This window comes from Pteropus medius, unplaced genomic scaffold, assembly GCF_902729225.1.
Source record: "Pteropus medius unplaced genomic scaffold, Ma_sr-lr_union100, whole genome shotgun sequence".
NCBI classification, from domain to species: Eukaryota; Metazoa; Chordata; class Mammalia; order Chiroptera; family Pteropodidae; genus Pteropus; species Pteropus medius.
In genome coordinates, this window is record NW_024354503.1 from 15,815,414 (window position 1) to 15,838,770 (window position 23,357).

The following is a 23,357-nucleotide window of genomic DNA, read 5'->3' on the forward strand; positions in this document are numbered from 1 at the left end:
GTAGGGCTTCATGGGGACTCAAACATTTTAATGAGGCTTTGAAGCATCTAGGTTCAGGAGCAACGGCTCAGTCTGCCTGCAGTCTGCACAGCTAACTCAGGAAGGTATTTCTTAAATAACGACTTCATCTGTGAGGGTAAAAACTATGCAGAAACAATACCAACTTTTGAAATTGAAGCATCAGATCAATGGGATGATTTTAAAGAGAGCGATTCTAATATTAATTAACTGTTACTGTTACAAACTCGAGGGGTTTGTTGCTTAGGGTATTCTAGTCAAGAACTAGACATGGTTGTCGTTAGGTAGTTTCATTTACCTGTAGCAAGTAAAGGAGACAGGGGTTCACCTCCAAAGCTCTGTCTCCCTGAAGGGAGGCTTAGTCATTGCTTATATATGCTATTTTGTTAATTACACATTAATTTCTTCTTTGCAGTTGGCTATTCTTACTCCATTGTGTTCCTATCAAGCTCATCCTATTTACAGCTACATCTGCAAGATACTTATATTTTAACCTTTTAGCAAGAGCAGCATTTAGTAAGAACCACCCAGAACTTGAGACTCTTTTCCTATCTAGCATTATGGGTTGGAAGGAAAATATTGTCAAGTTTTAACAAATAGCTGTTCAGAATTTATCATTACTAAGCACTGCTAGTGATACAATGGCTAAAAAGCTGGTCTGCCCTTAAGAAGCTGGACTAGACAATCAGTGAATTTGACTGTATGAAACAATGGCTTAAATATAAAAGGGTTTATTCTTTTCCAGAAAAGAAGTCTAGAGGAGATAATCCACGAATGGAATAGTGATTCCACAAAGTCACTGGACATTGGACTCCTTCTGTCTTTCTACTCCATTATCCTTAGCCAGTAGCTTCCATCCTGAAGGTCACCTCGTGATTCAAGATGGCTTTCTTAGCTCTAGCTATTCCCTCTTCACCGCAAGCAACAGTAAGGTGGAAGGAGGAAAGGAGAAAAGGTCCAACCTTCCACCTGAATCTGTTCTCCTTAAGCAGTCTTCCTGTAAGCTCAGAAAATATTTCTCCTTATATTTCATCGATCAGAATTTAGGCATATGACCATACTTGGCAAAGGAGGCCGGAGAGGGTATTTCTATGTGGGTTTATTGCCAAGCTCAATAATTGGGGCTCTGCTACTAAAAGGTGGGGGAGAATGGATATTGGTGGCAACTTACAATTTCTGCCTTAGGAAGTTAAAATCTACCTGGGTAAATAAGAAATTGTAGGCTTGAAAAGATAATTACTAGTACACTGGGAAGGGCCAAGCGATGGGTTGCTGCAGTTCGGAGGAAGAAGAGAAGGTATCAGGGCAGCCTGGGTAAGCTTCTTGGAATAACTAGGCTTTGAACTGCCCTTTGAGGATGAGAAGGATTCCATAGGCACCAAAGACTGAGGAGGGCGTCCCAGCAGGAAGCACTGATTTGAGCAGAAGCCTAGAAGCTGGGCAATGCAGATCAGCCTTGGGGCAGGAGCAAAAGTGACCAGATTTTAAGCTTGGATGTAATGGAGTCTTTGGCTGGGAAGGAAGGACTACTGACTGATTTTTTAATTGCCCAAGGCAAAAGGGTTCCAAGACCGCTTTGTCAGGATAAAATGTGAATACTGAATTTGCTTCTATACGTGACATTCTATACGTGACTTATGCCAGCAAAAATAATTGCATTATTTACTTTAATGAGTTCCCCTAATGTTTGGTTTGTCCAAAAATAGCACAGAGAGTGTAATAAGTGAATATATGACAACAGTAATCGAAATAAATACATGAGACGCCTAAGACCACAGCCCAAGGCTATTATTCATTAAATGAAGAAGGCGGGACAGAGAAAAAGCCTACAAATAGAGGGTTCTGGGCCCCTTTCCTAAATATTAATTGTTTATTTCATAATTCTTCTCTGCTCCAAACAGACCTTAAACTGCCCCTTCCTAATATACTCTCATAAAGGATTATAAACTAGAGAGGAGGTTGGTTTAAACAAAGTAATCACAAAGTAAGCAATCTTCTTCTCTTTCTCTCTGGCTGGAAGCTTGTTTTGTCTGTTAAGGAACTTTTCTCTTCAGTGCACAGACCTCAAGGTCAACCCCAGGTCATTCTTCTGCTTTTTGAGGTATGGGTGTTTTCATGTTATTTGCTCATTTTTATTGCTGAAAATAACCATCCATTTGCCCATATAACCGGGCCTCCCCAACACAAAGACTTGAGAGTGGGCACCGGCAGGGGGGTTAATTCCATTCCACACAAAGCAAACAAGTTCAAATCTCATTAAAGGTCGGACTTTGCAGCAAGAATACAAACATTTCCAATTTAGCAAAGGAAGATAGAAATGTGACATAGAAGTATTCTAATCATTTAGTAGAATAAATCGTACAACATGATACTAAAACTGTCAACTTGGTGGAAAAAAGAGAATAAAAGTCCATTAATAATACAACAGCAATGCTTACTTTTTCACATGAGGAAAATTCCATTACAACAAACAGCCCGAGGCTCTCAAATTGCTTTTGTTCTAAATCAGTGGAATACTGTTATAAAGAATATATTTCTAGCAATGGTAGTTTGGATTTGAAGATGAAACCTAGCTGATTTTTTAGAGTGAACCAGCAGAGACAGTGGTGGTTGCACATGGGGCCATGTGTGAGTAACCTCCTTTTGAGCACATTTTAAAAGGTAGACCCTTCCCATGGGCACAGGGCTTGGTGAGTGGAATGCAGGCTGGAATCCAGCTCCACTTGCCCCCTCAGCCAGGGCACAACTGTACAACCTTTTACAATCTGGTTGCACAAGATTTTAAGACCTACTTGTAAGTTGACTCTCTTAAATGCTTTTCCTTTGGTCTACCTTGGGACAGCCCTCACTGTGTGTACGCAGCCTTTTTAGTGAGAAGGTCCTCTGTGGCAGAATTTTCCATTTGAGGATTTTGACAAATGTTTTTTTCCCCTGGCTTTGGAAACACTTTAGATTCATCCTATGAGGGTCTTGTGAGCCCCTCCTCCCACCCCAATAATGCCATGCTCATAGCGCATCTGGCAAGATATGGGCCACACTCTGCCAGAGGCCTTGCCTGTATAGCCAGAATTCTCAACTGACATGTGATCCCTAAGAAGGCTGTCTTAGCTTGGGTTCCCCTTAAAACAGGCCTTAAGCCAAAGATTAGTATATAAATAGTTTATTTCAGAGGTGGTCCCAGGAAGCACAGTGAGGGGTTGGGGAATTGAGACAAGGAAAAGGGAAATATCAACCAAAAATGCATCAGTGAGCAGGCTACTACTGTGGGCAACTAGGACCCAAACCCACTGGGACCCTCTGAAAGACTATATAAAACACACCTTAGAATTGTTCCACTGAAGACGAGGATACTGAGGTATTTATTCACTGACTCCCACCCTGATTGATTCAGGATTGTTCTTGGGAGTGTGGACTGACATGGTACTGGGGCCAGAGAAGGCTCAGAGACAAAAGAAGCAGGTGCTTGGTATACGAAGCTGTTAGTGTACATAGGAGTTTCCACCATGGCTGCAGGTGGCCCCCTGGGCGGGCTGAGGGGTTGTAGAGCATCAAGCAGCACTGAGAACATCTCCTTCAGAAGGCCATACTCACACATCAAATCACGATATGGCCACTGGCTGCTCGTGCCCTCTTTAGATGTGTTGGGGCAGAAAAAGCTTGTGTACTGAACGGCCCTTTAGACCTCACTCATGCTCTTAGAATATGGCTCTTTTTCCCCCTTAACTCTCTAAACCAGTGTCTTCTAATCTTTTGCACATAATTGAACACATACAAAGGATCCTTTTTGTATAGCACATTGATTTCCTCGAGGTTTGCTTTCCGAAACAGAAATTTCTTAATTCCTCAGTCTGCTCGTAGGTGGAGATGCCAACAAGAGTAAAGAGGTTCTGGCAACCTTGAGGGCAAAGGGACCTTCTATCCCAGCACTCAGCCTGTCCCTTGCACACCGGTATTGGGTTGGGAAGTTCTGTGTCTGGGTCCTCCTGCTCACCAAGTTCTACTGATATTCCTTTATATCAATGGTTCTAACTTTTCTGTCGTCAGGGGCCCCTTTGAGAATCAAATGAGAACCATAGACTTGCTCCTTAGAATAATGTGCAAATACACATAGTGAGATACATAATTTGCATATAGTTTCAGAGGATTTACATAACTGCCAAAGCTCATCCTGGGACATTCTAATAACTGAGCAATAATATTGCTTGGAGGTGTCCATTCCCTTCCATTTTTACAAGCCAAATACCTCAGTTGGGTTTGCCCGACTTCCTAACCCTGTCTTTGACATGATACACTGAAGTGATAAAGAGCCACATTAGCTGTATGACTTTGGGCAGATCTCACAACCTCTTTGTGCATCAGTTTCCTCATCTGTACAATGAGGATAATAATAATTACCTTTAAGAGTTGTTGTGAGGGTCAGAGAGTTAGCAAATGTAAAAACACTTAGGGACCATGTCTGGCACGTAAGTAAGTGCCATGTAAGTGTAAGCTGTTGTTATTGTTGTTATTTGGATGGAGGCCATTGCTTCAGAAGGTAGAATGACTTAATGGGAAGAGTCTAGATTTAATGTCAGTCAGCAATGAGTGTAAACCTTTCCTCTCTCAATTACCAATTGTATCTTCTTGGAGTAAGTGAGGTTTTTACTCTCTTTTATCTTAAATATCCTTATCAAGAAACTATTAGTTCACTGGTTCTCAAACATTTTATAATGTTCTTGTTCTATACCAGTATGAAACATATAGGTAATATGATCATTCCATGCAGAAAATTAAAAAATAATTATAATGCCCAGATACAAAGGAGAAATTTATAAAATTCACAAAACTATATAAAATTTATGGGCCTAACGACAATAGAAAACATAATGAAGTTGTCAGATGCTCAGACCTGATGTAGAATCACTGTGATGGTGAGAACTTCAACTGTAGACCAATGTGTGGCTTGTACTGGTGACTTAGATACAAAAGAAGTATTACTGAGTGACAGATTTTTAAAAAAATCTTGCTAAGGCTCTGAATGAAATTAGAATCTTCTCTCAATTTAAGTAGTAATTTACACTCCTGGAATAATCAGTGTAAACCTATGACAAAACTCTTTGTGATTATTTGGAAAATAGAGTTAGGTGTTAGGCTTATCATTATGAACAGGCTTTTCCCCCACATAAATGTCTGGCAGGACTTTTGAAAGTTGTGTGGTGTAGTCATGGAAATTCGTTGTTGAGTGGGACTGTCCCATGCATGGAAGGAAGTATAGCACCCCTGGTCCCAGCCCACTAATGCCAGTAATGCCAACCCCTCAATCACTGTGATATCAAAAATCCCCCTAAATTTACAAAACACACTGTAGTGGGGATGTACTGCTCTCATTGACAACCATTGGGTTAACTGGTATTAAATCAAAAAAGCTTGGGAGGAAAAAAAAATGGCATAGATGATAGGGGCTCTGTTCATCCCTCTGGTGACCAAATCAAAGTTGTGACAGAAACAAGGAGCAGCAGCAAAGAAAAATCGCCTGGGATCTAGATGAACAAGCCATACAACTAGAGAGAAATTCAAGAAATCACCCTGCAACGGCAGAAAGTAGGGTGGGGTGAGGACTTGGGGCTTCCCAGTCTTGAGCGGCTGAGTGAGGTGGAAGCAGCAGCAGCCCCAGAAGCCTCTTAAAGGGGCCCTGTCTGTGAGCGGATTTTCGCAATGAAGGACCTGCTTGCTCTGAGCACCAGTGCTGATTAGGCTGCACGCTGGGGGCACCAGGAACTTACAAGGAGACATTGTCTGAGTGAGGGCTGAGGCAAGACTTGCTCTGTACAGAAGTGCAGGCAGTATCCATTGTTCTCTGTTGAGCCCTCTCCCCTCCCAGTGCGTGGACACAGTGCAGCCATAGTCATGACATCATCAAACTGGATAACAGAGGTCCCTCTGCCCAGAGGATTCCCTGAAACCCCGCCTCCCCCAACTCATGGCCCAACCCAAGCCACATCCAGGTATATCCTCAGTGAGTAAGGTGCTCCTTGCTGAGCAGCGCCTAGACTCATACTGGAGGCAGCTGGCCTCAGTTTCTGGCGTGGCCTTTTAAGGCAACTATAAGCACAGCATTTTGCTGAATCTTAACAGGTGGCCCTGGAGGGGTAGAGGCTTGGGCTAAATTTGGCCTGCAGCTGAACCCCTCCCAGGACTGTGCCACTGGACACCTACTTCACAAATCTACACTAATAAGACCGGGAGACTTAGGAGCTTTGCTTAGTACATAGAAACAGACATGAAAGGCAGCCAAAATCGGAAGACAAAGAAGCAGAAATCATATAAGAGAACAGAACAGAGATCCAGATATAATGGAGTCAAGTAATCTAATGGATGCAGAGTTCAAAATATTGGTTATAAAGATGCTCAATGAACTTCATAAATTCAGTGAGAACTTCAACAAAGAGATAAAAAACATAAAAATGGAAATGGAAACTATGAAAGGGAACCAGTCTGAAATGAAGAACATATTATCTGAGATGAGAAGTATATTAAATGGAATAAACAAAGTGAATAAAGAAAAGGATCAAATGCCCTATCTAGAGGATGGGAAAGCCAAGGACACATAATCAGAATGGCAAGAGATAAGATGCTAAGACTATAAAAATAATTTAAGGAGCACATGAGACGCTATTAAAGGTCTAAATATCCATCTGATTGGCGTAACTGAAGAAAATTAAGATGTTGACCAGTTGTTTGAAGAAATAATGATGGAAAACCTCCCTAACCTGGTGAAGGAAATGGACATAAAACCCCAAGAAGCTCACAGAATTCCAAAAATCAGGGATCCAAAGAGGCTCACACCAAGACACATCATAATTAAAATGCCAAAGTTAAATACAAAGAAAGAATATTAAAAACAGCAAGAGAAAAACAGATAATTACTTATTAGGGAACACCCATAAGACTGGAAACTGATTTCTCAAAAGAAACTATGCAGGACAGAAGGGCTTGGCAAGAAATATTTGACAGGATGAAGACCCAAGATCTAAAACCAAGGATACTTTATCCAGCAAAGCTATCATTTAGAGCTGAAGGACAGATAAACAGCTTCCCAGACAAAAATAAGCTAAAGGAATTTATCACCACCAAGCCAGTATTACAGGAAATGTTGGAGGGATTTCTTTAAGAAGAAAAAATACAAGGCTCATTTCAGATTAAAAGGCACATACAGACTAAAAGAAAGGGATGGAAAAAGATTGCTTTGATGGACCTAGAAAGTATTTAAGTCAGACAGAAAAAACAAACACTATATGATTTCACTTATACGTGGAATCTAAGGAATAAAAAAAACAAACTCATCAAAAACAGACTCACACGTATAGTGGATGATTTGGTGACAGACAGAGAGGTGAAGGTTTAAAGAAATACATATTAGTAGCTGATGATGGATGGTCTTGTGGATGGGGAGGATGGCTTAGGGAATGCAGTTAGCATTAATACATTGGCTAGGTCGAGAGTCAGAGGAGGGAGGGAGCAGTTGGGGAGATCGTTTTGATGAACTATATACATGTCTAACCAATATATTGTATACTTGAAACTAATTAAACTAAGATAAAATAAAAGTCTGAAAAACTCAAGACCAGAAAAAGCTTTCCTCGGTGGAGATTGTACTACAACCTCCACTTTACCTCAACTTCTAGGGCTTAGAACTCTATCTCCAGGGAGAAGGAACAGAGTTGATGTGACAATTGACCCAGGTCAGCCCTGGAAAGGACCTTGAAAAAGGTAAATAGTATCTCTAGCTTCTTTTCACTTCATCTCCTCTTTTTTTCTGTGGGGCTTTTTTCACTTTCTCCTCCACCTCAGGATTTCTCCCTATCAAAACTCTCTTTCAAAAGTGTAGATGATCTCAGGAATTTTTATCTTGGTGTGAATATGTGTTAATTTTATATCTCTCAAATCCAAATGGCCAATGAACATATAAAAAGATGCTTAACCTCACTAGAAACTAAGATAGTGAAAAATTTATAAAAACAATGAGATACTATTTCATCTTCATCAAATTGGCAAAAATCTAAAAGTTCGCCAACACCAAATGTTGGAAAAAAGATGGAGAAATTGATACAATTTTGTTGAGGAGCGTTGATTTTATCTTTTAACGTTAGAAATGCTCATATTTCTACATCCCAAGAAATCTACTCTTAGGTCTATACTTTAGAGAAACTCTATTTGATTGCCCCAGAAGATACGTATGTGGCAGCATTACTTTTAATAGTGAAAAACTAAATCAACTGGACCATTTAAATGTCAATAGAAGATCAGATTCATATATCATCATAAATTCATACAAGAGAATATTATACAGCAATTACAATGATGAATCACAGCTTTGTGTCTGCACGACGATAAATCTTAAAAATAATACAGAAAAGCTAATTGAAGGGTATGTAGAGTGTGACACTATTTAGTTTAAAAACATGCAAAACAGTACCATATATTGTTTATAGATACATGAATATGTAGTAAAAGCATAAAACATGTACGAGAATGATTAATGCTACCTTCCTGATCTTGATTATTTCTGAATAATAAGAAAGAAGAATGAGACTGGGAAAAGGAAACACAGAAAGCCCTCAGTTGTATCTGCAACATTTTTGTTCTCTAAATAGCTGAAGGAAATGTGGCACACTGTTAAGATTTAATTTGCTACAGATGTTCTGGATATACTAGGTAGTCATTATATCTTTTATGTATTTCTATGAGAAGGATATCATAATAAAAATAATTTTAAAAATTGATGCATCTCTAAGGGGTATTTGTATTACTGATTTAACAAATTCTTTTTGACCTTCTAGACCAGGTGCTGAGACAGAGAACTCAACAATGAACAAGATACAATCTTGGTTTTAGACAGTGGTTCTCAAACTTTAATTGTGCATCAGAATCACTTAGAGGGCTTCTTAAAACGCAGACTGCTGGGCCCACCTCCAGAGTTTCTGATTCAGTAGTGAGGATGGGGCCTGAGAATTTGCATTTCTAACATATTCCCTGGTGATGCCGAAGTTGCTGATTCAGGGACCACACTTATCCTTAAGTCATTTAACATTGCTGTGGAAGGACTGTCTTTAGTCCTGCTGTAAGGATTCCAGGAGCTGATGGGAGAACTATTTTCTGGATGGCATGCTTGGCCAAGTCTCTAAAAGCACACTCAGGCTGCCTGCCCTAGGCCACAAGAAACACATCATCTTCCTAGCTTCTCAAGAAATGTAACTCCATCGTTTCATCCCTTCCTACTTGTGGTTGTGTGTATTTTGATTCATTTCATTAAAATTTTAGCTTCCTTGGGGGCAAACATGCATCTTGTTTGGTGTACACTTCATGCAAAATAGTTATTCTTGGATGGTGGAATTATGGGTACCTTAATTTTTTTTTTTTTTTTTGCTTCTCTGAATTATCTAACATTTCCAAAATGAACATTTTCATTACAAACAAGAATTAGTTGTATAATAAGGATATTATAGTAAGATAAATATATATATCAAGTTTTGGTAGCCTCTTAGACAAGGAAGGAGGTGCTAAGAAGTAAAATGCTAGGAAGTACGAGACACTAAGAAGTAATACAAATATGTAGTTGCCTTTAAGAGGTTTATGATAGCATTCATAAGAGAGAACATACATTGGAAAAATATTTAGTAATACAAAATATTCAGGAAACAGTATTCACAGCTTCCTGACCTTCACTTCCAGAGTTCTTTCCAAAATCCTGTGCCTAATTTTCAATATGTAATTGTGTTTTCTTTTTTAAAACGAGGCCCCAAATTGTATAAGATTCGGGCTCCTCAAAACCTGGATACAATCCTACTATTAAAAGGAGCTGAAGAACTGTTGTTAGCAAATTGTTCCCACTACTGTTTCAGACAGGGTGCAGGCACCCAAAGAACTTTAGGACTATGGTTGCTGTGCTTAGACTTAGAGCATCATTCTCTCCTTGGACAAGCCTTGCAGACTTTGCAAAAGCAGCTGAGGAGCTCTGACTAATATTTAAGACTTCCTCACTTTTTTTCTCACCAACTCCTCTATCTGGAGGGACCAGGGCATGAAGGAGAAAAATGGTCCAATACATACAATTCATTTTCAGCAGCTCATGAATGTTCATGTCCTGGCTTCTTCAACAGCAATACAGGATTGAACAAACAAGTTAGTATAGGAGAGCTTTGCCTCCGGTGCTCTCTGTGGCTGAATCTTGGGGAATTTCAGTTCCAGCACCTCCAGAGAAGTGGTCTTGAAACGGTAATGGAAATAGGATATTTTACTACATTTGGACCACATTTCACACTTTTCTGAGTAAAATATCCTTGTTCTTCCTCTCTGCCTTCTGGATCCCACCAGTCCCTCAATACAAGCTCAGTGCCTTCCTCCTGTAATTGCCTTCCCAGATCTATCTAGTCCAGACTGAAATCTTCCTCCCCAAAACCTAGCATGTAACATGTGTACCGTTCTTGAAGCTATTAGTTCAGACTCCTATAACCACATACTCTTGAGCAAGTGATAACAGTTATGAGCTTATAGTTCCCCAATAATAAATCATTTTCCACACTAATATGTGTTAATTTTATAATTAAAATATTTTCTGATGGCAATAATTCCTACTGATGTTACAGAGTTAGCATAAAGCTTAACATATACGTAAAGATCATTTGTAAACTATAAAATGTTGTGCAAATATAAGGTACAATCAGAGGTGATATTCCAAATATTTAATGACCAGTAGGCACTGGCCTTGACCAATCAGAATAAACTTCAACCACAGTTCTGGGTGCAGGAGATCCAGTAGGCTCCCTGTTGGGGCCAGACATTAACTCTCTAGTTGCTGGATTAAAGGAAGGTTTGGAGTTTCCTAAAGAAACTGAGGTAATGGGGGCCTAATGGAAATAAGGGACTAAGGCCACAGCTATCAAAAATACTTTAATATTTTAACAAGTATTTTAACTCGCATGTCGGTATAATATATTATTGCTTTAAAAGGCAATACTCTTTTATTCATTGGCTTAAAAGCAATAAAATTCAACAACTGTTATGTACATATTCAGTGTATGTTTTTTCAAAAAGTATGTTCAATCCTCTTTCATAGTCCACTGATTTGTAATGATATTACAGAACTCAGTTAAACTTGAAAAACCTACTAACAAATCCTAATTTTTGAGGTCTCCAGTTTTTACTCTTAGAAATGTTCAGGATACAATCTAACATTAACCAGCATACATAGAACCAGGAAAATCTCAAATAATAAGGGAAAAGACAATCAACAGACACCAACCCGAAGAAGATACAAATGTATGAGACAAAGAATTTTAAACAGCTCAAAGAAGTCCAGATGAACAAACTTTTCCATGAACAAATGGAAATACAGAAAGTATTAGTGAAGATATTAAGAATTGATATTAAGGATATATAAGAAAGTATAAAGAATTGAATGAAAAAATTTTAAATGAAAAATATAATAACTAAAATTAAAAATTCACTGGATGAGCTCAGTAGCAGAATGGAGATGACAGAGCAAAGAGTTTATCAACTTAAAGATAGATCAATAGAAATGATTCGATCTTAACGACAGAGAAGAAAAAAGACAGAAAAAAATGAACCATCTCAGGAATCCATGAAACCATACCTAAAGTTCTAACATACATATCATCAGATATTTAGATACTCTAAAATAAATAAGGAAAGGGGAAACAGAGAAACAAAAACCATAAAATAAATAAGAAAAAGATAAACATATGTTTAAATATACCAAAATTACAAGAAATGCAAATAGTTAAGCACATCAAATAACAGACAAGGATTGTTAGAATTGCTTTCTTAAAAAAAATCCAAAGATATGCTGTCTATAAGAAACAAGTTTAAATATAATACTATAAGTAACATTAATTAAAAAATGTAAAAAGATATACCGAAAGAAAGCTGGTATGGCTGTATTAACATTAGACAAAGTAGATTTCAAAGGAAGAAAAATTAACAAGCATAAAGAGGGACACTACATAATGATAAATGAGTTCATTAAGAAAATATAATAATCTTAATGTATATGCACCAAACCGCTGAGCTTCAAGATACATGAAGCAAAAACATAGACAAATTCACAATTATAGTTGGAGATTTTAATACTCCTCTCTTGTTAATAAATGGAACAGCCAGATCCCCCACCCCCATAAAAAATCAGCAAGGGTATAAAACCGTTAACAACACTATCAAACAACTGGATCTAACAGACATTTATAAAATATTCCACCCAATAACAGCAGAATACACGTTCTTTTCAAATATATATGGAACCTTTGACAAGACAGACCACATCCTGGGCAATAAAACAAACTTCAACAAATTTAAGGGAATTGAAATCATATAAAGTATGTTCTCTAACCATAATGGAATTGAACTAGAAATCAGTAACAGAAAGATAAATAGTAAACCTCCATATCTTTGGAGATTAAACATTCATCTAAATAGTCTATGGTCAAAGAGAAAGTCCCAAAAGATATTTAAAAATATTTTTGACTGAACAAAAAGGAAAACACAACACATATGTCAACTATACTTTAATAAACCATTACACATAAAAATTTGTGCGATGAGTCTACAGCCATGCTACCCTGAATACACCTGATCCTGTCTGATCTTGGAAGCTAAGTAGGGTCGGGCCTGGTTAATACTTGGATGGGAGACCACCTAGGAAGATCAGGTGCTGTAGGAGTAAAAAAATAAAAAAAAAAAAAAAAAAAATTGTGCGATGAGGTGAAAGCAGTGCTTGAAGGGAAAGTTGTAGCATTAAAATGTTTATGTTAGAAAAGAAGAAAGGTCTCAAATCAACAAACTAAGCTTGCATCTTAACTTAAGAAGAGCAAAATAAATTCAATGTAAGCAGAAGGAAGGAAATAATAAACAGCAGAAATCAATGACATTGAGAACAGAAGCACAATAAAGAAAATCAATGAAATCAAAAGCTGATTCTATGAATAGGTCAATGAAATTAATAAACTCTAGCCGTACTGACAAACAATAAAAAAGACACAAGTTGTCAGTTTCAGTAATGGAAGAAGGACTATCATTACAGACCCTACAGATATTAAAAAGAAATACTGTGAACAACTCTACACACTCAGACAAACAAATTCTTCAAAAGCCACAAACTTCCAAAACTCTCCCAAGAAGAAATGGATAACATATACATATAAAGAATTGAATCCGCACATTAAAACCTAAAAAGCAAACAAACAAACAAAAAAAACAAGCAAACCAAAAACTCCAGGCTTGGATGTTTTAACTGGTGAATTCTATCAAACTTTTAAAGAACATAAAGGAGTTCATCAACATGAAACCAGTATTACAAGACATGTTAGAAGGACTTCTTTAATGATAAGAAGAAAAATAAAAAAATGTGAATAATAAAATGGCAATAACTACATACCTATCAATAATTACTTTAAATATAAATGGATTAAATGCTCCAACCAAAAGATGGGGTGGATGAATGAAAAAGAAAACAAGACCAGTATGTATGTTGCCTATAAGAGACTCACTTCAGATCAAAAGACACACACAGAAAGTAAAGGGATGGGAAAAGATGAAAATGAAAACAACAACAACAACAACAACAACAACAACAACAACAACAAAGGCTAGGGTAGCAATATTTATACCAGACAAAACAGGCTTTAAAACAAATGTTATAAAAAGAGACAAAGAAGTACCCAGTAATCCCACTTCTGGGTATTTATCTGAAGAAACGCAAAACACTACTTGGAAGGGACTACTATGTTCATTGCAGCATTATTACAATAGCCAAGATATAAAGGCAATCTGGGTGTCCACCAATGGATGTATGGATAAAAAAGAGGTGCTACATATATACAATGGAATATTACTCAGCCATAGAATGACATCTTGCCATCTGCAACAACATGGGTGGATCTAGAGGGCATTGTGCAGAATAAAGTAAGTCGGCCAGGAAGACAAACGACATATGATTTCACTTACATATGGAATCTAGAGAACAAAATAAACAAAACAGAAACAAACTCATAGATACAGAAAACATTTTAATGGTTGCCAGATGTGTGAGGGGCTGGGTGTGGGGTGGTGGGTGAAAAGGGAAGGGATTAAGAAGTACAAATTGGAGCTACAAAAAATAGTCATGGGGACGTAAAGTATAGCATAAGAAATACAGTCAGTAACTGTGTATGGTGTCCGATAGGTACTAGATTTTTCAGGGTGATCACTTCATAAGTTATATAAATGTCTAATTACTATGTTATACACCTAAAACTAATATAATATTGTATGCCAACTGTAATTGAAAAATAAAAAATTATTTAAAAGAAAGAAAAACTTCTGTAGAACAAATAGTACCAATTCTACACAATCTTTTCCAGAAAATCTAAGAGAAGGGAACACATCCCAACTTATTTTATGAGGCTAGAATTGCCTTGATACCAAAAGTAGACCTAGAAAATACAAGAAACTATAGACCAATATCACTCATGAATAGCACACAAAAATTCTCATAAAAATATTAGGAAATTGAAACCCACAATATGTAAAAGAATAATATTTCATGACCAAGTAGGGCTTATCTTCAGAATGCAAGGCTGGTTCCAAATTCAAAAATCAATCAGTATAATTCATCATATTAAAAAGCTAAAGAGGAAAAATGACTAGAGCATATCAAACATTGCAGAAAAAGCATTTGAAAACATCCAGCATCCACTCATGATGAAAACTCTCAGCAATCTGGAAATAGAAGGGAATTGCTCTAATTTGATAAAGGGCTTCTACAAAATACCTATAGCTAACATCATGCTTAATGGTGAAAGACTGAATGCTTTCCTCTAAAACCAGGAACAAAGCAAGGATGTCTTCTCTCATCGCTCCTGTTCAATACAATACAGGCAGTCCTAGTCAGAGCAATAAGGCAGAGAAAGAAAGTAAGAGGCATACAGATTAGAAAGAGAGAATGTTGTGTCTATTTACAGGCGACTTGGTTTTCTATATAGAAAATCTCCAGGAATCTACTATGTCCAAAATTAATAAATGAGGTTAGCACAACCACAGAATATAAGGTCAATTCACAAAAAAAAAAAAAAGCATCATATTTCTATATACTTACGATGAACAATCTGGAAGCCAAAGTTAAAAAAAAAACGATATAATTTAAAAATGTAAAAAGAGAAATAATTAGGTTTAAATCTAATGAAATGTGTACAGGATCTGTATGCTGACAACTACAAACATTTTTGAGGAAAGAAATCAAAGGACATAAATAAATGGAGAGACAGACTATGTTCATGAGCTGTAAGACTCAATTTAGTTAAACATGTCAATTTTCTCCAAATAAATCTAAAGATTAAAGCAATTCCAATAAAAACTCCAATAGGATTTCTGGAGATACAGAAAAGCTGATTTTAAAATTTATTTGGAAAGGCAAAGTGACAGGAATAGCCAAAACAATTTTGAAAAGGGAAAAAAATGGGAGGAATAAATCTACACGATTTTAAGACTTACTGTAAAGCAACAGTAATCAAGACAATGTAGTATTATTGGAGGGATAGAAGCATAGATCAATGGATCAGAATAGAATGTCCAGCAATTGATTCACAAAATGTGGATTGTTGACAAAGGTACAAAGGCAATTGATCATCCACAGGCAAAAGTATCTCAGAAAAAAATCTAAAAACAAAAATTTTGACCTCAATTTCGTACTTTATACAAAAATTAACTCAAAAATGGATCATAGGTTATCTAAATGTCTTATCACTATGTCGTACACCTGAAAATAATATAATATTGTATGCCAACTATAATTGGAAAATAAAAAATTATTTAAAAAATGGATCATAGATGTAAAAATAAAATGTAAAACCATAAAGCTTTTAGAAGAAAATATAGTAGAAATATTCATGATTTGGGATTAGGGAAAATTTCTTAGGCTCGATACCAAAAACACAACCAAAAAAAGAAAAAAATTGATAAATTGGATTTTATTAAAATAATTAACTTTTGCTTTGTGAAAAACACTAGGAGAATGAAAAGTTATAGACTAGGGAAAAGTATTTTCAAATCACATATCCAAAAAAGGACTTGTTTCTAGAAGTACTCTCAAAACTCAATAGTATAAAAACAAACAACACAATAAAAAAAGAGGAAAACATCTTGTTATAGTTTAATTCTTATAATCCTTAAAACAAAGATACTTATCATGATAGGAAACAATGACGAATGACTTTTGTTTATTTCTGATGCCTTTTTAAAATATAGTGCTTTCTGGATAATTTACATTACTGTAAATGAGACCAAATGTAATTGAGCCTTATAATTTAATTCTGTTTAATATTATGGGAAAAGAATAAGCTAAGCATTTTATTCACTTTAGTTTAATTCAAGTGATCTGCTCCTACAGAAAGCTTTCCTTGACCCTTAAATCTGATTTCAGTGTTCCTCCACTGTGTTTTGCCGGGTTCCTGTGCTTATGTTTATTGCAGCATCTTCCTTATCTTACAGTATTAACCTTTCTATATCTTAAGGGTAGCTTTCATTTTATTCCTGAGCTCTAGCATAGTAACCATCAAGTAGTAACCACTCAGTGAGTGTTTGTTGAACAATTAAAACTTGAAAAAAAAATTATTGATAAAATAATTAAATGACAACAAAAACAATGAATCTGATGCTTTTAGAATGGTACCTAACACACCATAAATACTCAATAAATGTTATGCATTCATTCAACAGATATTAGTTAGATATCTGCTAAGTGTGAAGCACTATTATGGGTAATAGGATATTATAAGGTATAAGCTTTTTAGCTTACAGCTGTTAGAACAATGAACAGAACAGACCAAAATCCCTGCCTTTGTGGAACTTTTATTTTTATAGGGGAGATAGATAATAAGTAAAATAAATAGATGAAATATGTAGTTTGTTTTTTTTTTTTAAAAAAAAGGTGAGGAGCAAAAGACTTGAATGTCTAGACACTTCACCAAAATGGATATGTAGGTGAAAAACAAGCATATAAAAAGATGCTCAACATCATTAGCCATTAGGAAAATGTAAATTAAAATCACGACAAGATATTACTATACAAGGGATTTTGGGATGGGTTATAGAACTGTTCCTATCCTAATTGTGTTGATTTTTACACAGAGAACTGTACACACACACAGGTCAATTTTACTACATGTTAATTTAAAAGAGAAAGAAAAGAAAGCCTACACCTAGGCAGGGGCTCTGAATCCATCCGAAAGATAAAATTTGTCAAAATTTTGTGTCCCTCATTCAATTCCAAAGGGGAAAACAAATATTCTTAAGTCAAACAAATAAATTAAAAAATGAAAAACAGCAAGATGAAACAAACCAAAAACACATCTTTTACATGTAGTCTCAGTACAATATCGGAGTTGATTTATTAGGTAAATATCCTACACAACTATACAATCACGTTTCAAATTATTAGAGCAAAAGGCTGAATGAAAAAACTGCTTTTTGATGTGAAATTGTTACCATTCGGAGGCCTACTGTGTTTTCTTCATTTACTTAATTTCATTTTCTATTTCAAGCTGGATCTATTGACAAGCACTCTGAGACTATTTTTGTAAAAAAAAAAAAAAGTGTATGTAAGGGTTCACAGTGGGTTATGAGTGATCTGTATTTTCTTTTTGCATCTATTATTTTCATAAACTAATAACTTAAACAAATTATAGGAAATCAAGTCAATTGCTAACTTGAGTATCTTTCACACAGAAGTTTTTTTAAGACAGTGTTTTATTTTGCAGGAAAGAATTGGCTTAGTTACTCTAGGCATGAAATAATTAATCATAAATGAGTGCTTCTAAAAGGATTTCAAGTAATTAGTTCTCTTAAAAAGATTAAGTGTAAACAATTTGGCAGTTCCTCAAAAAGTTAACATAGAATTACCATATGACCCAGAAATTCTACTCCTATGCATATACCCAAAAGAACTGAAGACAAGTATTCAAATAAGTATGTGTAAACTCATGCTTATAGCAGCATTATTCGCAATTGCCAAAAGGTGGGAACAACCCAAATGTCCATCAACTGATGAATGAATAAAGAAAATGTGGCACATCCATACAATGGACTATTATCCCATCATGAAAAGGAATAAAGTATCGATACCTGCTACAAATTGCATCAATCTCAAAAACATGCTAAATGAAAAAAAGCCAGACAGAAAAGGTCAAATATTGTATGATTCCATTTATATGAAATATCCAGAATAGGCAAATCCAGAGACAGAAGGCTGATTAGTGGTTGCCCTGGGGGTGGGGAGAATGAGGAGTGACTCCTTAATGGCTATGAGATTTCCCTTTGGGGTGATAAGAATGTTTTGGAACTAGGTAGAGGTGATGGCTATATAACATTGTGACTATATTAAATGTCACTGAATTGTACCCTTTAAAATGATTAATTTTGTGTTCTGTGACTTTTATCTCAATTTAAAAAAAGGGTGAAGTGTGTCCCTGCCATCTCATTCACATTTGTAGCAAATTTTTTGTTTTTTAAGGAAATTAATTTAAGGATTAATTTAGTTTAGCCCATATCTGAATAGTTAGGAATTCCGAGTGGAATGCAACTTAATCAGTGATATTTAACTTTTTAAAAGTGATCTGAATACAGAAGTGCTCACTTGTCCAAGGATGATATGTTCCAAGACCCCCAGTGGATGCCTAGAACCACAGATAGTACTGAACCAAATATATACTGTTTTTTCCAATACATATATACCTATGATAAAGTTTAATTTATAAATTAGGCACAGTGAAATTAACAACAATCACTAATAATAAAATAGAACAATTAAAACAATATAATGAAATGAAAATTATGTGAATGTGGTATTATTAAGTAAAATAAGAGTTATGTGAACACAAGTACTGCAATACTGAGGCAGTCAATCTGATAACCCAAATGGCTACTAAGTGACTAATGGATGGGTGGCATCTACAGCATGGATACTCTGGACAAAGGGATGATTCATACTTTTGGTGGAATGGAGCAGGATAGCGCGAGAATTCATCCTGCTATTCAGAACACAGCATGCAATTTAATAAAAATTACTAATTGTTTATTTCTGGGACTTTCCACTTAATACTTTTGGACCTCAGTTGACCATGGGCAACTTGAAATTGCTGAAAGCAAAACCATGGATAGGAGGGGACTACTGTAGTCTAAAGATGTTCAGAGGAATTGAGAAGTTGTAATGGTTATAAATCATCATAATGAAGTACCCTTGTATGAGCTTTCCAGTGCTCCTCATATGCAAAAGGTATCTACAAATATCCAAGTATGCCAAAATCCTGTTGGAATATATTCTTCCCAGCTGCTATTGCCCTAGTGGCTCTCGCAATTCTTGGGACATTGTTCTTGTCACTTTATGTTGTGATGTTGGCCTAAGCTTGAGAGAAGAGAAGGTGAAGGAGAATGGGGTGTTGTCTACAAAATTTGACTTCGGGGCCTGAAATGTTTCGAAAATTTTGAAATCTCAGGCTTATCTTATTGTTAACAATGGCTCTTTCAAATACCCAAGTCTCTTTTTGTGAAAATTCTTAAATCATCTTGTTTTTCCTTTGAAAGTATGTAAAAACCCCTGCATGATATATACAAATGACCATCCTTTAAAAATCATCACAAAAGGGAAGCGGGGGGGATAAAAAACAATCATCACAAAGTCCTTTATTGAAATTCATTGTTTGTGATATATCCATTTCATTTACTCTGAACCCTGATCCTGAAAATTTTAGGTAAAAGTCCTGAGCTGGGTATTCTCTGCTCTTTTCAGACTCACTCTTACCTTTTCTCACCATACCCTTTGCCCTGGCAGGCTGACCTCCACTGATTTCATCAATGGGCTCCCAGATCCTCTGGCTTCCTATTTGGTTCGGCCAATGGGAGGCACATGCAGTTCAGAGGCAGGGGCAGAGAGAAGTTAGGGTATTTATCACCTGCTTCCCTCTCTATAGGCTGTGAGTTGACCGTGACTATTCTTCTATAGAAGGCCATCACTTCCATTGTGTGACCCTCTCCTACAGCTACAGCCGTAGCCACAACTTCAGCAACAGCTCTCCCTCTGTTCCAGATATTTCGCTTTTTTGCTCTTTCTGACTTAGGGGTAGCAAAGTCTCCACACTGATTTTAGTCCTTTGCTGCTACACCATCTCTCATATTATGTATAGCGCCGAATACAGGACTGACTATATCATTTGTGGGGCCCAGTACAAAATGAAAATGGAGGAAACTGTTCAAAAATTACTAAAAATTTCAAGATGGCAACCACGAGGCATTAAACTAAGTGTGGGACCTTTCTAACTGTGAGGTCCTATGTGACTGCATAGGTTGCACACCTAAGAAACCTGCCCTGCCTGCACACTATTGTAAATAGTACTTACCTTAAACGTTCTTCAGTTACCTATTGAGTGTGCCACCTGTTTCCTGCCAGGATCCTTTCTAATATAAGGTCTCATGGATTCTCTCCCACTTAAAAAAATTGTGGCTTCATTAGGGGTTCTGGAAAAGTAGCCGTTATCTATACTTACATTTAACACTGTGCAATTTAAAACTTACTAATAGATTTGCATCCACAGTAGAAAGTTTACAATCTCTTTCTTCCTCACCCTCACAGCTAACAAAGCTACTTATTTGGGAACTGTTGTGGACCATCACATCCCTTGAGCACCACCTATCATGTAGCTGAAATGTGTGACTCCCAAACAAACCTTCTAGGCAGATATAGGAATTTTTAGCAGTGATTTCAACCAGTTTTTATTTTTTGTACTGGATACAGGATCTACTACCTATCTTAGCTTTTTTTTTTTTTTTTTCTTCTTAGAAATCTGACTTAAACTGAGAACCTGCTCAGAGCCTGGAACCTATTTCTCCCTCTGGCTAGAAAGTTGTCTGAGATAGTGATCGCTTAGTATTACTAAACAAACACCAGTTAGGCCTCCTGTCTTGAGTAAGGCCGGCTCTGTCAACACCATCCTTAACAGATTTGGGGGTTGAGGTGCCTATCAACAAATTATGCTGTCTTGCTGCTTTTAAAATGAGAGTCCCACAAGCCTTTTTGTGCCTGACTTTTTGCTTTCATTGCTTTGGTTGTTACTGATTCAAGGATGGCAAGGATAGAGTTTGAGAAACACCCCACAAACATATTGTTTCATTGCTTGAACTTCCCCCAGACTCATCTGCTCTTGACCACTGAGCCTTCAACAACTGTATTAGGTACACCTGTCACTCATTCCTAAATACACATTTGACTTGTTCTAGCCTCATGATCCCTGATTGGTCATGTTGCCTCTCAGAGCCTTCATTGTGCAGCCTTGGAGAAAACAGGAAGCACAGGTGGTATTTTCTTTCCATGCTCTTCTCCCCCCCACACACAATTTCTCCACGCCTTAGGTTTTTCCAGCTTTTAATAAGCTCTCCTGAAGAGCCATTTTAACATAAAGGGAAGTGTTACATAGTGCTGACTTCTTTGAATTACCAAATATATTCTCATCTTTTCTCTGACACGCAAATTTTCTCTCAAAGAGGACAAACTTTCATTTCAAATCAGGATCATACGTAAACATAATTCCAGCTGTTTAAATCCAGAGCACACACACACAAAATGACTCCTAGAACAATACATGAATGCTCACTGGGCCTAAAACATTTCATTTGGTTATGAATTGGCTACGTCTTCATTTCCATTCAGCTCTGATCTGTTCTTAAGATAGGCAAATAACCAGTGTGGCCTCAGAAATGATTCTTCTCTTGTGAAAGCCAACAGCATTCCTTAGATTTCCAGTCTGGACAGCTGGAAGGGGCGGGAGTGGTCTTGCACTCAAACGACAAATGAAGAAATTCAGAACTGCAATTCTGGACTGGGTGACAGAACTGCTAAGCGCAGAGTGGAGAATTTCACCCAGTGCATTTGATCTCTAATCCATGCAATTCTGAAGTGGCTCTGTGAAAACATACATTCTTGGGGAAAATCTGCTTCTCGATTTTAATTTGCCTGTTCCTGTCACCCAGTCCTCCTGCCCTTTACCTTCCTGTACATTTTCATCTGTAGCTGAATAGGTCCTCAACGATGGGTCCTTGCTATCTGCAGGGTTCATTCTTACCCTTCGACCCCCACTGCTGGCCTACCTGCCAGATGCAGGTGCTGCCCTGAATGTCTTGCAGTAACAAAACTGCCATTTTTTCATGCCTCCTACAAGCCAGTCCTGCATTGCAATAATTTACATAAAAATTTCATAATTATTGGTAATAATTTAAAATAATTGTATAAACCTGATAAAACATTTAACACTTTAGAACATAATTATTTTATCTTTAAATTTATTTAAAACATTTCAAGCATTCAGTAGAAGTAGGGAGAATAGTATAATCAACAGCTTCAATAATTATCCATACTTAAAAAACAACAATTAGCCATACTTTGCTAACTTTGTTTTATTTATTTCCTATTTTTGGGAGGTGGGGAGGGGGCTGGAGTATTTGAAAATAAATCCTAGACACACTTTCACCAAAAATTCCTCATTATGCATATTTAACATGTAAGAACTGAAGAAAAAAAAATAACTACAATGCCATTACCAAAATTAATAATTTTTAACATCTATATCATCTATATTTTATTATCCTAATTGTCTCAACAATGTCATTTTAGCATTGGTTTATTCAAATCAGAGCCACAAGATCTAAACATTGCATTTGGTTACTAGGCATTTCAAAAGACACTATTTTCATGCATTTGACCTTTACATTAGGCCAATGAAAAATATGTGGTCCCAGTTTACAAGTGGGTGAACTGGGACTTAGAGATCTCATTGCTGGTTGGGGCAAAACCCAGAATTTGAATTAAGGTATGCTCAAGTCCAAAGACTCTATTCTACTCTTTTCCCTTCAGGCTTCCAGAATTTATCCTGTGTTGCAGAGAGGCAAGAGGGTTAGTGGTTAAGACAGAGGGCTTGGGCCCAGGTTAGCCTGGATGCAAATTGGAGCAAGTTATGCAATCTGTCTGATCCTCCACTTCTCTCTGTATTTGTAAAATAAGAATACTATAATGACGATGGTTTAGGCTGATTAAATAGGATAATGCATGTTTAGTGCTTAGCACAGTGCTTGGCACATAAAAAGCACACAATAAACCTTAGTGATTATCATTAGTGCAGAGGAGAAAGAACGACCAAATGGTTGCTTTTGTCAGTAGCTCACAAAAGAAGGGTCATCATTGTTAATACAACCTATTTGGGATGGAGGATGAAGGTTTGGGAAGAGTGAGAGTAGGGTGATGATTCTGCCTGGATTGGAGAATGGAG

At 36.7% G+C, this 23,357-nt stretch overlaps 1 pseudogene; it reads left to right on the top strand.

The window, feature by feature from the left end:
- The first annotated feature begins 12,614 nt into the window (after positions 1-12,614).
- Positions 12,615-12,733, top strand: LOC120596369 (uncharacterized; annotated as a pseudogene).
- The last annotated feature ends 10,624 nt before the right edge of the window (positions 12,734-23,357 follow it).